The sequence below is a fragment of the Camellia sinensis genome, chromosome 12, assembly GCF_055761805.1.
Source record: "Camellia sinensis isolate YWXY chromosome 12, ASM5576180v1, whole genome shotgun sequence".
NCBI lineage: Eukaryota > Viridiplantae > Streptophyta > Magnoliopsida > Ericales > Theaceae > Camellia > Camellia sinensis.
The window spans coordinates 73,889,598-73,908,180 of record NC_138972.1 but is presented as its reverse complement, the minus strand read 5'-3'; the positions used below and the strand labels follow the sequence as shown (position 1 = coordinate 73,908,180).

Sequence of the window (18,583 nt, the reverse complement as noted above, 5' to 3'; positions counted from 1 at the left end):
CAGGACAGAGATGTCTAGGTTAGCATTCCCAAAATCAAAAGAAAATGACAAAGAAGACCTAGACAGGACAAAGATGTCTAGGTTAGCATTCCCAAAATCAACAAACTCTGACTCACTAGAATGACTCGAGCCTGATCCCAACTCTACAAACTTGGTGGAATCAAACTTAGACTTAATACTCAATTCAGAACTCAGAATAAAACCATTCTCAAATTGCTAGTCAAAGTGTGGGCCATCATAACATTCAACATAAAGCCCGTGCAATCAACAGGTGGTCACTCCCCAATCACATAAATGGTTAGATATCCCACAAGTTATATTTATGTACACTGGTAGACTTTGTAGGATATCGAACTTTTCTGAAGCAATGGTGCTATAACAACTTAGCAAAAACAAAACGGAACTTCAAACCAGAACTATGGCGGCACTTTAGCCTAATTAACATAACTGATCGTTGTATGCCCCCCACTGAAAAAAACTGAACCCCACAAACTGACATGCCTGAACCACTATTCAGAATTTGAGAACCTCAGATCCCATACATTGCAGATATTAGGAAAAAGAACAAACAATCCTATGGGGGCTAGGGTTACCCTGTCCTAGCTTGAAATGATCTAGGGCTTCACTATTCAAACAAGCGGCATTATACAACCTAGAAATGGGAGAGCATCCTGTCTTATTGTTGGAAGGTACTAGAGCTCACTATATGTGTAAGGTTGGTTGTACTCTAGGGGTTGAAGTCAAGGTGACGTTACCAAAGAGTCCTTTCGGTCATAACTAATAAAGATCCCAAGAAATCAGAAGAGTCAATATAGCCTCTCTTCAAAGACTGAAAACCTTCAGATCTCAAAAGGTTATAACAAAAGGCCTCCAAAGTAACGTAGAGATAGGTGTAGTGTCACAAAAAGTGTGCTTGTGCTCTCACTAGTATCTAAGCAACACAGGGACTTTAAGTGCACCAATGCATACAATGCAATAAACATATAATTGAAAATAAAAGTCATATCATCGAGTTCGAGTCAAGGTTTCATAAAAACCCAAGTAGAGTCACAAGAAACTATAACATGCCCGGGGGGGGGTACCCGTGCACGTTAAACAGTTCGAACCCTCGGTCTCTTTGATCTAATCTCACTAATGCAATGTGAAATACAGATGGAGAGTCCAGATTTGGCAATTTTTAGAAAATCCATTTTATTGCAAAACATTTTACCAAAAATGGACTGCGTCATCAGATCTCAGAGTCGCCACCTAATATTTTGGGAAATTAGGAAACCCATGACTCGTGCCAAGACCACTATTTGCCATAACTAAAGTTGTCTCGGTTCGGAACCTTAGGTATGAGAGGGGAAGGTCATTAATTGAGCACCCCCGCTCACCCGATCAAAAAACATCGGTCTTTACTAAACCATAATATGAATTTTATTTACTTTATATGTTCATATTCTAATTATTTAATAAATCCTAAAAATTACTATGTGAAGCATACAAGTATAGACTATGTCATTCATTTTGGAATAATTTGATTTCATGTATTTTGAAAAAGAGTTTTGAAGATGTACTGTGAGAACCCGAATATAAAAATAAAGTAAATAATTAAATAATAATAATATTACAATCTCAAATAATTTGATGGTGAATCCTAAAGTGCAAATTAAATATTATTGGAGGGTCTTTTAATTAATTTAAACCTAAAATAAATTTATGGTGAAAATCTCTAATTTAGAGGCAAAATTTACTATTAAAATAAATAATAGTAATAATGTTAAATAATAATAATAGTAATAATGTTAAATAATAATAATAGTAATAATAATAATAACAACAACAACAACAACAACAACAACAACAACAACAACAACAATAATAATTAAAAAAAAAAAAGAAAAGAAAAGAAAAGAAAAAAAAAAGGTTAAGGGAGTTAGATTATTTGAAGTGTGTGGGTAACCCTAAACTCTCATTATATTGAATGAGCAGCCGTGAAGTCTAGGGAGAAGAGGAGATAGGAATGAAAGGTACTAATTAGGTGGCTTCAATATCTAATTATGAAAATATAGTTGTTTTGTATAGATGTTTCTGTGCATTCTTTGGAAGAAGAAGGAATGAAAGGTACTAATTAGGTGGCTTCAATATCTATCAGGTTAATGGTTGGTGTGAAATAGTGTAATGGGTATAGTGGATGTATGAAAAACATGCATATGGCATGGTTATATTCAATGAGTGTTTTTGCTTGTAATGGTGGACCTTGTGAGTGAAACGTGGGTTAGGTAGAGTACTTGGCCACCAATGTTTGTGAATATCATGGTTTTTTATGTAGTTTAAGGAATTAATCGAGTACATAAAGTTGAGGGTGCAATTTATGAGCATGAAATTCTGCGTATAGCTACAAACTTTAAAAATCAAGAAACCATATCAAATGAATGAATTTTGAATTGAAATTTTTACAGTAGATTAATTACATATTGAATTGCATATCTGAATTTTCTCATAATTTTTGGGAGCCGAAATCTATATTAACTAGTGTGTTCAAATCTGTCTAGAAAACTGGTTTAAAATAGTAACTTCAGAAGTGTCATTCTCTTTGGGTATAAATTCGAAAATTATCAAATCAGCGTCATTAGAACTAATTACAAGTCTAGATTCTTACATTTTTGGCCTTCCGTTGATTGCTCGTGTCTACTAAGAGAACCATTAATTTCTTTAAAATTGTAAATAATTATTTTGTTAAGCAAATCAAGTGAAACCATTTGGGTTTGAAACTTAGGATATATTAATTGATATCTGGAGAGTTTTGGAATTTTCCAAACAGTGTGGAGTGGGTTTTGTAATTTTCAAAGTTAGCGAATAGATTGGGAAAACTTGTTTAAAACTCTGTTTTATCTTCAAGTTACTTTTAATTAAGTTTCGATCTGAACCCATGTCTTTGGTAATTTTAGACTTTGAAGAACATGAGCTTAGGTAATATTTAAGAGTAACGGTGAGTTGGGTTGAGCCGTGTTAGTGAGCTTTAGTTTGGGGTCACTTAGTTCTTATTCTTTAGTATTTTTAAATTAGTAGTGACGTGTAGTTTTCATACTTGGTTTAGGGCACTAGTTGAACTCTTATACTCTATTCCAGGACTACATTGTTCCGTTTTCAGGTGAGTAGTTGCATGCTACATATTTTTATAAATGTTCCCCTACCCTGAATTGTTGGAAAATTGAATAGTTGTTTCAGGACTAAATTGTTTTGATAAATTATTATAGTATCAATGGAATTAAATTATTTCTGAAACATGTGTAAACCTGGCATACTGTAAACTATTTGTTATGGTCTCATGTTTATAATGGTGAACTACCATGTTTTGCGAAACTGAATTTTATTGATTATCGGGACCATCTGTATATTTAGTCCTGGGAAATTATTCCACTATGTGTGGTGACTTTGGCCACTAGGGAAACGATTCGGGTTGGGCCGTGATGACTCTAGTGCTCAACGATTATAAGGAAAAGACCTGGGTTGGGCTAGGTGACCTTCAATCGGATCGTCTTAGAGAAAAGGCCCGGGTTGCCACTCTGAGGATGACTCTTAGTTCGATATTGGATCCAACGAGCCTATAGCCTTGAGAACTGTGTGGCATGTTACTTGTTATTCTTGGTACCCAGAAAATTATTGGTGTTCATGTTGTAATCTGTTTTAAGTGAAAAATGTCATTTATCATGTTTTTAAGAGACATGAGTATTTTAACTGTGGAACCTTCTTTTTGAAACAGATTATTTTTATTAAAAGTGTATGTCAATCTAGTTTCTGTGATATATATCTTATTTTGGAATTGATTCCTGTTTTCAAAACTGTATATACTATCCATGTTGCTACTCACTGAGTTATCAGCTGACTTCGTTGTTTATCATTTCCCAAGTATTAGAAGGACTTAGAGTAAACTCATGGCGTAGTAGGGACTCAATTGCATGGACCTCTAGGACATTCATTTATTTTGTTTTAGATTGTTATGTCAAGTTTGTGCATATTTATTTTTATTTTTATTGAGATTCATTTAGGATTATTTTGATATGTAGGCTGTTTATATCCCATAAGTTTGGATGGTATTGATTACAGTTGGTTTTGCCATTTATACTTGTGGCGTGTCACTGGATTGAGTTTGGTTATTTATTACTGGACTTTTGTATAGTTGTTCAATGTGATTATGGATTCGTGGTTAGGCTTACGTGTGCCTTGGGCTAAGGCCCTGTGGGCCACTACCAGTCATACCTGGTTTGGGGTGTGACATGTACAACTCAAAGAAATTAAGTCTACAATCATGAAACCCAATATCATTCCGAATTAAGCAACACAATCTCCATCCACTGGCATTCATAGAGTTATATCACATAAGAAAATGGCCTCATGGTAGAATGCTAACCACAGTAAGAAAATTATGTACAAGCGGGATGCTAAAGCATAACAACTTACATATTTACCGACATCTCGCAAACAGTTACAAAACAAAATTAGTAAAATATGCATAATCCTATATTCAAAATCCTAATGCAATACATACACAAGAATGCTTTTAAAGATCCGGCTTCTAAAACATGACATGTGAAATATTGCAAAACATGCGATAACGCACAAAATCATGTAATAATCAATTAAAGCACAAAGATACAAATTTAGCTGGATCTAGGCATGAATCATGTATGTAAAAGCATGGATATGCATGGCATGCATGATATATACATATGTACAGGTAGGGAAAGCGATTAAAGAATGGGATAGATAAGAAGTGGGGATGGAGAATTATTACAATACTTTAAATAAATAATTACAAACCGAATGAGAGAGAGGAAAAAAAATTACAACAAAATAAAAACCTCATAAAACACTCAAATTAAAAAAGAAAAACAGAAACTACATAGGCCTTGGAGATCATCCACCAAAAATTTGTTTGTTGCTCTATTTCACCTTTGGAAAATCATTTGGGAATTCCTATTTTTCATGCAACAAGACCAAAACAAAGCAAACAAAACCTTTCCAAGAGAAATGATATAATATATACAAAAATTATCAATTGAAAAATCTAACAAATATTCGCAAATTATCTCATTTTGTTTATGGCCAAAATTAGAGCTTAATCCGACAATATTGAAAAATTATTCAAAATTTCACAATTCTAACTTCACAGTTGTGTCTGAAATGGTCCTTTTAGCTAGGAATAACTTCGCCACATTTCCGGGAGCCTTACTGAAAATCCTCCCAGAAAGTCAGGCCACACCATAATTATTTGAAAATTTTGGGCCATAGTGCAATTTTCAGAATTCATGAGATATTCTGTCAACACCAAGGAATATTCTGTGAAACGAGCAATATTGTATTTGCTGATGTCAACGGTGCTTCATGCTGACATTATTATCCACAAATACTAATATACAAAAAAAAAAAAAAAAAAAAAAAACGAAAAGACAAATATTTTGCTATGGGGGTTTGAACCCATGATGAAAAGCCCCAACACCCAACATCTTAACCACTAAGCCAAACCAAACCTTGTAAAGTATTTTCTCACACATAATATTTAGACAGTAATACCAGTAGGAAATAGCACCCAAGCAGATGCTTCAGACAACTTTCTTGTTTCTTTTTATTTTCTTTTCTTTTATGATAAATATAATGGTGGTTTCACCCACCACTGTACCAAAAAAAAAATATATATTACAATATAATAATATATTATATAATAAAATTAGTAGAGAAATTTCATCAATCAACCATTTTTAGCAACCCAAGTATCACATATTTAAAACAAAAGAAATAGAAAGAAAATAAATGAGAAAATTGTAAAATTTCACCTTTGGAGGAAATGGTGAATTTTCTGATTATCAAACTTTCTTCTTTACACTCTCAAGGTTATGATGTATGCTTTGGAATCTCAGCAAGAAATTTTAAATTTTAGCTTTAAAAGATGGTATCACAGTGAAGGTGGTATGTGAAAGGTATTGGAAGAAAATAATTATGAAGAAACAAACTCTATGTGTTTATAAACAATTCTCGGCTCCTCTCTCGTTTTCTTCCCCCCTCTGAGCCTTCCCCTCATTTTCTTCAGAAGTTTTACACCATTTATAGCCATGTAAAGTAAAAGAAAAAAAAAACAAAATGGCAGGCACCCATCATCAAAGAAACATATTTATATATATTATATTAATTATTATATATAAAGGTATGTATGATTAAGTCAAGTGCACCTCAGTCGCTCACTTTGTCCATTTATTTATTCATATAATAATAAAATAATATATATATATATATATATATATGCATGATTGAATTATGTGCGCCTGTGCCGCGCACTTCCTTTTTTTCTTTTTTTATTATTTTTAAATATAAAAATACCAAAAATATGTACAAACACGGCCTAAAACAATTTGGCCAAAACGGTTTAAGGTTGGGATTAAAGCTTAAATTTGACTTTTCTACTGAGAAATTTGTAATATAGCATATTCTAATTTTCATTATTGAGTGTTCAAAAGAAAGCACACAAGTCTTAGGGCTGGTCAAAATGGAGTGTCTACAAAGCGACAGCCATGGATGGTGATGGTGGAAATTGATGGTTTGAGAGAGTTAGAGTTAGGGTTTTGGGAAAGGGATATTTTGGTAATTTAATTTTAGGACAAAAATGTAATTGAAAAAAAAAATCATTAAGTTTGTGGAAAAAGAGGAAGTAGTGTGTGGAAATAGAAGCTCCCATGTCAGTGTAATGCGCCCATCTTTTTTACTTGGAAAATATTTCAAAAGTAATACAAAAATAATTAGAAATATGAGATTTTTCAAACATTCAAAAAGGATATGGGATTTTTCGAACATTTCAAAAGGAGTACAAAAACTCTTTGTTAAGTTTTGAGCAAATATATAATTTCAAATTATAACACTCCAATATAATATTACAAAAAAACTTCTTAGTGTACTTTTTATAAATATAATACTCTAATGTAACATACAAAAAAACCATTTAGTGTACTTTTTTTAAACGAAACACTCCAATGTAACACTTCCAAAAAAGAAGGTGTGATTCTTCAAATTATTTCAAAAGGATTTGAGATTCTTCAAACCATTCCAAAAGTAATACACAAATTCCTTAGTAAGTTTTAAGCAAATATATAATTTTAAACTGTGAGTGTTACGTTTAGGAAAAGTACACTAGGGAGTTTTTTTAAATGTTTTTGTATGTGTTATATTGAAATATGTTACGTTTGGAATTACATTGATTGGAGTGTTATGTTTGAGAAATGTACAGTAAGAAGTTTTTTTTGTATATTACATTGGAGTGTTACGTTTTAAAAAAATACATTAATGTTGTGTCTGGTTAGGGAATTTAGGGAGGGATTTGGAAAGGGAAAGGGAAAGAGAAAATGTGTGTGAAATATAGATATGCTTTATTTACATTTCATCTACCTTTTTTATTTTCCTTTTCAAATCTCTCCTCTAATCCTCCAACCAAACACAACATAAGGAGTTTCTTTTAGCGTTATATTATTACATTTGAGAAAAATACACTAAGAAATTTTTTAGTGTTTTTATGTGTTACATTGAAATGTTATATTTAGAAAAAATACACAGTTTTTTTTAGTATTATATTGTTACGTTTGGGAAAATTACAATAAGAAATTTTTTACTACGTTACATGGGAGTGGTACATTAAAATGTTACGTTTTTGTTCGAAATGTAGGATTTGTCCAAGAATGAGAGAAAATCTAAAATCTTTGTAGTGTAGATTGCCCAAATATGTAATTTTATATTTGGAGAACAACAATGCTAGGGATACTTACACATTTACTAACAATTTTACTAATACATTCACAAGTTTTAATAAGATCAACCATCATTTGATATGAGACCCACATCAATTTGTGAGTGTGTTAGTAAGATTATTAGTATCCCTACCATTTTTCTTTGGAGAAATCCACACAAAAATTAAATCCAAACTTGTAAGTGACTACTCTTTTTTTTTTTTCTGTGTGTAATTTCTACTTTAATAGGATCTTTAAGTTCATAAGAAGAAAAAAAAGGCTAAACAATTTATAAGATCATATTTTAAGATTTATTGATATTTTACTATAAAAAAAAGCATTTATTACATATACATATATTGCATTGAAACTCCATTTATCAATGGGAACTCTTACAAGCAGTAGTTTTAGGGCTGAGCAAGGAATCCGTGAAATCCGTAATCCGATCCAATCCAGTCCAATCCGATAGGTTTGGATTGGTTTTTTGAATCCGCAGTTCAGTTCTGGATTGAAGAATTAAAAATCTGTAGTCCACGGATTGGTTCCGGATTGAACCCCATGGTTCCGGATTGGAACAAATCTGAACCGTATACAAATAGTCTATATTTTTATTATACATCCTCCCCCATAGTATCTTCTCTTATTCTATATAAAATCCGTAGTCCACGGATTGGTTCCGGATTGAACCCCACGGTTTCGGATTGGAACAAATCCGGACCGTATACAAATAGTTTATATTTTTATTATACATCCTCCCCCATAGTATCTTCTCTTATTCTATATAAAATCTAAATTCAAACCTAAAACCGTATAATATCTTCTTTTATTACTTTTGTTTGTTAGTTTTTAGTTTTAATTTGTAATGGTCTAAATACTTATGGTGAAACTAGTTTTTTTATGTTTGTTTAAATTGTAGAACAGTATGTCACTATTATAGAAAAACATGTTGCTATTGTGGAACTGATATAGCGCTATGTTTATATTTTTATGAAATTAATATGTTATATATATATATATATATATATTTGTTATTTAATTATGTGAATCCGTAGTTCTAAACCGATCCAATCCGTATTTAAATGGATTGGTTCGGATTGGTTTCATGATTTAAACGGATTGGATTGGTTCTAATTTTTCAGGAACCGTAGATAACGAATTGGTCCTGGTTTTACCCCAATCTGGTCCAATCCGGACCATGTTCACCCCTAAGTAGTTTCAGTGCCGTTAACTTAAGCCTCCAATGGCGTCCCATTAGCAATACTTCAAGGAAAAGAATTGAACTGTTCGTGCGAAAGAGCAATTGTTTTTTGTGCAAGGAGGTATCGAAGAGGCATCGAGTTTTGAATAGGAATTTTGCTAGGTCTTGGTGTTTTGGTGCGAACAACAATGGTGATAATGACGGAGATAGTAGCAACAATGCATCAAACGATTCGAATTTGGCGACAACGACATCGAGAGACGAGGCAGAAGAGAAAGCACAAAGCAACTGTGGGGATATATTTTCTGAGTACCAACATGTGGCAAGGTGATGCCGACGTGTCAGCCGAGGTGCCATGTGTCTTGGTCGTTGTGCCGAGGTCATCTCGGCTAGGCCGAGGTTGCCTCCGAAGATATCGGAATCTGAGATAAGCGGATAAGGGACAAGAGTCCTAGAATGAAGAGGGAACTCAACCTGGATATGGACAAGAGTCCTAGATTTGAAGAAGACTTCAGTTTGGGTAAAGATAAGACTCTTAGAGAGTTTATCCTAATCCCACTGGGAGTCCTAGATTAGCAGTAATTCTAAGTCCATTAGGGCCAGGCTCCTATTGGGACTAGGATTGTATTGGCTATAAAAGAGAGGCACCCCCATGGGTCTAAGGTATGCTTTTGATACTCAAGCTTGTGAATTTAGCACTTGATTTATCTTTGAGAGATATACTGACTTGATCGTCGGAGTGGCCCCGGGTGGACGAACCACCGCCGGAGTCTTCTCTTTCTGTTGTAGGTCAGCCAGGTGCCATCTATTCTGTCGGTGCTCTCCAGCTGGTTACTAAGCGGGCAGTGTGGTTAGAAAATCACCCACACAATTTGGCGCCGTCTGTGGGAAAGAAAAAAGAATAGATGGCCAATGACGGACAGAAGGATCAGATTAGAGACAACGCTCCTGCTGGAGGTCGGAGACCTATCGATCTCGACGTTGAAGGGGACGACCTCAACACAGAAACTCGTGACCAGAGGCACGGAGTGAAAGACGTCGGCCAGAAAGGTAACGCACCAAAGACAACAGATCGAAGCGGATACTATAACGAAGATGACCTCCAGGTATGGAAGGATAAATACCTGCGGAGGAACGAAGACCCTTCCAGAAGGGATGCAAAGACAGGGGGCATGAACGCTCCCAAGGAGATAACATTCAAGTATAGAAGAGCTCAACCTGAGTGAGCAAATCTTGGATCCTAGATCCCAGAAAACATGATCTCGGCCTAGATAAGTAGGTCCGAGAAAAGAAGAGCTCAACCTGAGTGAGCAGATCCAACATTCCAGAAGATAAGATCTCGGCACCTGAGTCCGAGAAGAGAAGAGCACAATGATCAGATCTCAGATCCCAGAAGATAAAAAGGAAACACACAAGATCAGACTAAAGTTGGCCAGAATTGAGAAGTATGCTAGGGCCGAGGAGGACATGCCGGGAACAAAGGCGTTGGAACAAGAAAAGAGAAACGGCTCGTCGATGCGAGGCCGAAAATCAAACTCAGGTTGGAGCCAAGTAAGATCAATAGAGAAACCAAGGCCAACAACCTCGGCTTGAATTCAACCTCAGCGACAAGGTCGAAACTACATATATGATGAGAACCCAAGTGGATTTTAAGTTCACACTGGGGGGGGCAGAGAGAAGAAGAATGTGTTTACCACTTGTTGAAATTTGTAGCAATTTACAAGTTGGTTAAACCGATATGATGTTTAACGCTTGTTGAAATTTGTAGCAATTTACAAGTTGAAGTTAAACCGAAGTGATGCTTAACGCTTGTTGAAATTTGTAGCAATTTACAAGTTGAAGTTAAACCGAAGTAATGCTTAACGCTTGTTGAAATTTGTAGCAATTTACAAGTTGAAGTTAAGCCGAGATGATTGTTTATCTTCGCTTTTTGAAATTTGTAGCAATTTACAAGTTGAAGTTAAACCAAAGTAATGCTTAACGCTTGTTGAAATTTATAGCAATTTACAAGTTGAAGTTAAACTGAAGTAATGCTTAACGCTTGTTGAAATTCGTAGCAATTTACAAGTTGAAGTTAAGCCGAGATGATTGTTTATCTTCACTTGTTGAAATTTGTAGCAATTTACAAGTTAAAGTTAAACCGAGATGATTGTTTATCTTCGCTTGTTGAAATTTGTAGCAATTTACAAGTTAGTTAAGCCGAGATGATGTTTATCGCTTGTTGAAATTTGTAGCAATTTACAAGTTGAAGTTAAGCCGAGATAATTATTTATCTTCACTTGTTGAAATTTGTAGCAATTTACAAGTTGAAGTTAAACCGACGTAATGCTTAACGCTTATTGAAATTTGTAGCAATTTACAAGTTAGTTAAGCCGCGATGATGTTTACCGCTTGTTGAAATTTGTAGCAATTTACAAGTTGGTTAAACCGATATGATGTCTACCGCTTGTTGAAATTTGTAGCAATTTACAAGTTGGTTAAACCGATATGATGTTTACCGCTTGTTGAAATTTGTAGCAATTTACAAGTTGGTTAAACCGAGATGATGCTTAACCGAAGTTAAGCCGAGATGATACTTAATCGAAGTTAAGTCGAGATGATTCTTAACCGAAGTTAAGCCGAGATGATTCTTAACTGAAGTTAAGCCGAGATGATGTTTAACCGAAGTTAAACCGAGATGATGCTTAACTGAAGTTAAGCCGAGATGATGCTTAACCGAAGTTAAACCGAGATGATGCTTAACCGAAGTTAAGCCGAAGATAATGTTTAACCGAAGTTAAATCGAGATGATGTTTAACCGAAGTTAAACCGTGATAATGCTTAACCGAAGTTAAGCCGAAGATGATGTTTAACTGAAGTTAAACTGAGATAATGCTTAACCGAAGTTAAGCCGAGATGATGTTAAGACTTGAGAAAAGTTTACAAGTTAGGTTAAACCGAGAAGATGCTCAAACACTTGTTGAAACTTGAGAAGAGTTTACAAGTTGAAGACTATGGTTAAATACTTGTTGAAATTTTTTGAGCAAAAATTTACAAGTTAAACCAAGGTTATGTTGAAAGAAGTATCTACATACTTGCCGAGAATACCATATTGCCAAGACTTGGAAGAAATTTGAAGACAAAAGTCTTACTAAAAGTGAAGTATCAAGTTGTAAATAACACTTGTGGAAATATTATGATAAATATTTTCAAGTATTAGGTCAAAACCGAGATAAACTGATGAATGGGTACAACCGAGGTGTTACACCCCGAGGAGATTGCACAGTTAAAGGTGTATGTTGAAGGCGGGCATATGACTCAGGTCTGCAGAGCACTAAAAGCACACTTAGAAGATCTGATGAGGCAAGGCCATCTGAAGGGACCTCGTCAATGAGACCAGAACAAGGGAAGAACAGGCAAAACTGCCTCAGGCGCTAGCAGCTCCGCCTCCTCCAGCACAACAACCTCAGGCAGGAGGACCTCGGGCAATTAATCTAATTCACTCGAGGGTCAACGAGAACAGGGGGGAGACTCAGGAGGTGAAGCACCTGCAACATGTCTACCAAGTCAGGGACAAGAGACATTGGGCAGATAAGTGCTTGGGACCAGTAGTGTCTTTTACCAAAGCCGACCTCGAGATGGTCCAGCACCCGCATAATGATGCTTTGGTAGTATCCCTCCAGGTTGGGAAGTGCCAAGTGAAACGCGTCCTGATTGACCAAGGAAGCTCTTATGACATCATGTATGTCCGATGTTACAAGGAGCTCGACCTTCATCCAGACGATATGGAGTAACCCAATGGCCCAATGGTTGGGTTCAATGGAACACCGACATGGCCATTGAGAACAGTAAGCTTGGAGGTGCATGCTGGCACCAGAAAGATCACAACAGAATTCACCATCATCGACACTCCATCTCCTTACAAATCTTAGGAAGATCATGGTTGCATGCAATGGGGGCAGTTCCCTCAACATTGCATCAACTATTGCAGTTCCCAACAAAACATGGAATTGAAGAAGTCAGAGGGGATCAACTGCAGGCGGAGAATTGCTCCATGGCAGTAATGAAATCCACCTGCAGCATTCGAGAACCAGAGAAGGCAAAGATTGAAAACGAGGACATAGAGGTCCTAGATGATGTCGGCAAGGAGCCAGTCGAGAAGAGTGAAGAGGCACTGAAGAAAATCCTCGTCCAGAAGGGGGATGAAGAATGCTTCTTTCTTCTCGGCTCAGGCTTAGTCGAAGAAGAAAAAAGAGAATTAGAAGCTTTTTTTTAGAACAAACATTGAGGTATTTGCTTGGACACCTTACGAAATGCTTGGCATTGACCCCAAGGTCACTTACCACCAACTAAACGTCGACAGGTTGGCCAAACCTGTAATCCAACGAGCAAGAGGACCGACGTTGATGCACGTCGAAGCAGTAGAGGAAGAAGTAGATAGACTTCTGGAGCCCAGGGCCATCCGAGAAGTCAATTACCTGACATGGCTATCAAATACAGTGGAAGAAGGAATGATAATCAAAGAGCAAGGAATGTTAACATCGGCCAACAACAGACATTTTTCAGAAGCAAAAAAGGTTACATATGCAAAGAAAACAAAAGTACAAAGATGAAAACCCTAAGAACTAGGGACTAAGGCAAGAACGTCGGACTAATCTACTTCAACGGTTGACGGTGGTTCAGCGTTGGCAGTCAGCTGGGAGAGCTTCTCTACCATTATCTCGGCAACAATTTCAAGAATGGACATGGTTCTGAGACTATGCAGAAAACAGAAACGAAGGCAAGAATCTGGAAATACAACAAGAAAAACAAGAAGAGAAAAATCAGAGTCAAGAAGATGACAAAGTTCAAAGAATAAAGCCAAGTACACAGACACTAAGTAAGTATGTGAAGAACAAGAAAGTAATGAACCATACATGATGCTAGCAACAGAAAGCGGATATGACAAGAACAGTTCCAGGCATTTTAGCTATAAAAAATCCAAAACTTGAAGACAGACGAGAACAAAAGGCCACAGATGGCAAATAAATAGATTCAAAGTAAATCAGAAGAGTTATGAAAGATTGAGTTTAATAAAAAGTGAGAATTTATAAACCTACCAAATGAACGCCGATATAAAGATCGCCGGAGTCAAATAGGTGACTGGAAATCAGGAAACCCACCGGAGAGTATGAACGGAGCAGTTGCAGAAAGCTTGAAAAGAGATCGATGAAGGATTGGGGATATTTTTTGAAAAGAGAAAAGTTTTAGCATAGAAAGCACATGAAACAATGCAAAATAAGAAGACAAAGGGAAAGAGAGAAAGCTTTGTTGAAAACTCAAAAAGGCGACAAAGGAGTATTGAATTGTACCTTGGGGGACGTACCTGTCAGGTAGCGTACGCAGAAACGACACAAACCTAATAAACGCATACAAGCCAGTAAGGGATGAACGCATGAACAAAACGGTTGAGGAGCGTATGCATGGTAGCTCGAATTGATGGAACCATAAACCTCGGCTAGGAGGTGCGATCTCAAGTAGCCTGGAAGACATGAATCTTGATACTTGACATAAGTGGATAGTAAGGTCCAGGGAACTTTGAGGTCGGCGAGTTTGATCTCGGACAGAGGGGCACAGATGAACGAACAATGTAGGTTCCATCACCTCAGAATGCCGAGGTAATAGAACCTAGGGGGCAGTTGTGGGGAAATATTTTCTGAGTACCAACACGTGGCAAGGTGACGCCGATGTGTCAGCCGAGGTGCCACGTGTCTTGGTCATTGTGCCGAGGTCATCTCGGCTAGGCCGAGGTTGCCTCCGAAGATATCGGAATCCGAGATAAGCGGATAAGGGACAAGAGTCCTAGAATGAAAAGGGAACTCAACCTGGATATGGACAAGAGTCCTAGATTGGAAGAAGACTTCAGTTTGGGTAAAGATAAGACTCTTAGAGAGTTTATCCTAATCCCACTGGGAGTCCCAGATTAGCAGTAATCCTAAGTCCATTAGGGCCAGGCTCCTATTGGGACTAGGATTGTATTGGCTATAAGAGAGAGGCACCCCCATGGGTCTAAGGTATGTTTTTGATACTCAAGCTTGTGAGTTTAGCACTTGATTTATCTTTGAGAGATATATTGACTTGATCGTCGGAGTGCCCCCGGGTGGACGAACCACCGCCGGAGTCTTCTCTTTCTGTTGCAGGTCAGCCAGGTGCCATCTATTCTGCCGGTGCTCTCCAACTGGTTACTAAGCGGGCAGTGTGGTCAAAAAATCACCCACACAGCAACGATGATTTTGATTCGGACAAGTCTAAGGCTTCTATTTCATCAAGGGTGAGATTTTTTTCTATCTATCTCTTATAGTTTGTTGTTTTTTGGTTAATTAGTGTGTTTGAATTGAAAGTTGTACCTAATTTAGGAAGAGTGCTACTCCATAAATTATTTTGGACCCCTTAATTTTTAATTTTTTTTATTATAATAATAACCTTAAATAAAATTACTAAAAAGGATATCATTAATTTTGGAACACCCCATCTCATAATTAAACTTACACACTCACTACATCATGAATTAGGGTTTATGAGAGCACCCATCTCCATCACCACCCATCCATCTTCCTCAAATCCCACCTGCAAAACCTATCCACCCTCAAAACCTTGAAAACCCTTCGGCAGCAATATTCTGGCGGTAACAGTAGCAACCATTTGACTACCTACACTTCTCCGGTAATGACAATGAGTGGTAGTTTTTATGGTAACCACAACTCCATAAGCCGAGGGGAGTATAACAATAAAAGCTTAGAGGAGGTTCATAGCATTGATGTTGTTCTTAGCTCAGAGGAGATTGGCCTTGTAAGGGTAAGTTTATTGAAAAAATGGAAAAAATAATAAAATATGTTTGTCATTTTTTCGAGATTGAACTCCCGAACATATGACCGTCAGGAACACAGACCCGAACATTGTTTATTTGTTCGAAAAGGCGTTCCCAAACAAATAAGTAATGTTCGGGAATACAGGTCCAAACATGGAAATTTCTTAACAAATGGAATAGTCAAAATTGTTAACGCTTGCAGAAGTTTACTTTTTTTCAAGTTCGGGAATACAGGCCCGAACATTACTTATTTGTTCGGGAAGTTCATGAACAAATAAGTAATGTTTAGGAATGCAGGCCTGAACATGGAAATTTCTTAACACATTGAACGGTCAAAATTGTTTACGCTTGCAAAAGTTTTCATTTTTTCAAGTTTGAGAATATAGGCCCGAACATGGAAATTTCTTAACATACATTGAATGGTCAAAATTTTTAATACTTGCAGAAGCTATCGGAAGTAGCCCAAATCCATTATCAGGTTCAAAAGTTAATCCTTCATCGCGTAGCTTTGCTAATATTGCTGCATGGTTGTCTGCTAATCTCACAATTTTATAATATCTACCAACAAACCCAACCAAACCAATTCTTATAATTTTTTTTCCTGCAAGAGAAGAAATTATTATGAGAAAACTAAGAAATTATGTATATATATACATAGAGAGAGAGAGAGAGAGAGAGAGAGAGAGAGAGAGAGAGAGAGAGATCATACCAACTGTGACAAAGGTGGATGAGGCAGAACCGACAGTAATCACATTGGCTCATCTTCTTCTTGGTGGGTTTTGTTAGGGTTTTTTGGAAGAGGAATTTTTTTGGGGTGTGGGGGTGTGCATTCAATGGGTGGAATGTTTTCATAAGGATAATTTTGGTATTATTTTGGAGGGAGGGAAGAAATTTTGAGGGTTTTAGAATTTATATGTGGGGGGTCCAAAGAAATGGGGGGGTCCAAAATAATTCATGGGATGCTAATAGCACCACTCTTTGGGCAGGGATGATGAGAATGAAATCTATTTGGTAGCTGAAAATGCAGGAAATGAATTGGTTCTAATTTTTTGAAAATTAAGGTTTTTTTCTTTAATATCTTTTTTTAGTGTTTTTTTTTTCATGTTTTTTTTTCGTAAAATTTTTAAGTAAATTTTTTACTCTTTAATTTAGATGTAATTAAAAAGTAAAATATTTATAAAAGTCAATAAATATACAAAAATATAAAAATATATTGAATTTTTTTATTTTTGGTATTTAGTGTTTTTTTTTATTTTAAATTTCACATATATTATACTTTTTAATTGTATTTATATTAAGAGGTTGTTTGACATGTTCCAAAATAGCTAAAACAGCAAGCTATTTTAGTATATTATCTTATTTAGATCACAATCATCTTACGAGGGTCACATCACTTCTTATTTGACTCATATCACCTCTTTACCACATCACTTTAATTCAACCCCAACTCACATTTCATTTCACATTTTTTCGTAAAAAGTAAAAAAAAAAAATTCTAATCTGACATTTCCCAAACAACCCCTAAGTGCATCTAAAAACTAAAAAAAAATATTTAAAATATTAAAAAATTCAGTAAAAAAAATATACGGAAAATAAAAAATTTAATTTTCAAAAAATTGAATTTATAAAATTGGAAACAAACAAGGTGGAAAAAATTGACAATTTTGATGGAGAATCCAACATTAAAGCACCATTTTAGAAAATGGTTATTAAAAAATTATTGAAAATATCTTTATTTGACAAATAATTCAAAATATATATATATATGTATATATATATATATATATTTGTGTGTGTATCCAAGACAAATTTCATTAAACCAATGGGCAAATAGTACACATTAATGTGTGTTAGTGTGTATCGAAGACAAATTTCATTACTTTATTAAAATCAACTTTTTATTTGAAGCACGAACTCTTCTAAGGAGTTGTGTCATGTTGTACACGACACTTTATGTAAACATCTAAAAGCAGGTCTAGTACTTTCTTCAACATGTTTGATTTAAAAATTTAAATTTATAATAGAACACTTCACATAACTTTTCGGACACTTTGGTGACATTTCTTGAACTGTTTGAATACATGCTATGTAATGAATCTCATCACAGAGACAATGTTTTGCATTATTTGAAATGCAACTTATGCACTTTAAATATGTGTTGGAACATTTATATGATCAGTACATCATGTTTATTTCAATGTTCTACAATTATTTTATATTTTTAAAAATGTAATTGTGTTATATGAATGATACCTTGATGTTTAAGTAATAAAATATGACTTTTTAATTTTAATTAGCGTATGTTGCTTAAAGAAAAAAACAAAACTGTTCATATATTTGACTTTTATAAATCTATAAAAATATAAATTTTTAACAGTTCCCACTCGTACTATGTTCTATATTTTTTGAAAATCGTCCTGTTGGTGTGTTGCATGTCAGTGCTACTGTAGGTTTGATAGTGGAAATTAGAATCAAAAGCAACTTTAAAATATCCGAGCAAAATAGAAAAGATTGAGAATGAGTACAAGTTGTTGAGTGTGGTATTGAAGAGGTATAAAGTTTTTGTGCATGAGTGGGCATATTAGAATATGATTGTGTGCATTAGAATAATCTGCCAAGTAATATATGATTAAGTATGTGATTTGACGAAAATTTGGATAATCTACTTGTAAGATTCCTGAAAGCTTTTCTGTATCTTGTATATTCAATGTGTGAATGATTACAATCAGACCTTAGATTATATAGCCCTAAATCCTAAACCAAAAGGGAAAATACAATTATGCCTCTAATAGGATTGTAACACAA

The 18,583-nt window shown here is 35.3% G+C and overlaps 1 pseudogene across 1 annotated transcript in view; it reads left to right on the top strand.

Moving 5' to 3' along the window:
• Positions 1 to 18,583, top strand: part of LOC114261758 (putative zinc metalloprotease EGY1, chloroplastic) — a 58,905-nt pseudogene that overhangs the window by 13,852 nt on the left and 26,470 nt on the right. Inside the window, exon 3 of the transcript XR_014345543.1 lies at positions 15,193 to 15,241. The product of XR_014345543.1 is annotated as a putative zinc metalloprotease EGY1, chloroplastic (transcript). The remainder of the gene's footprint in view (positions 1 to 15,192; positions 15,242 to 18,583) is intronic.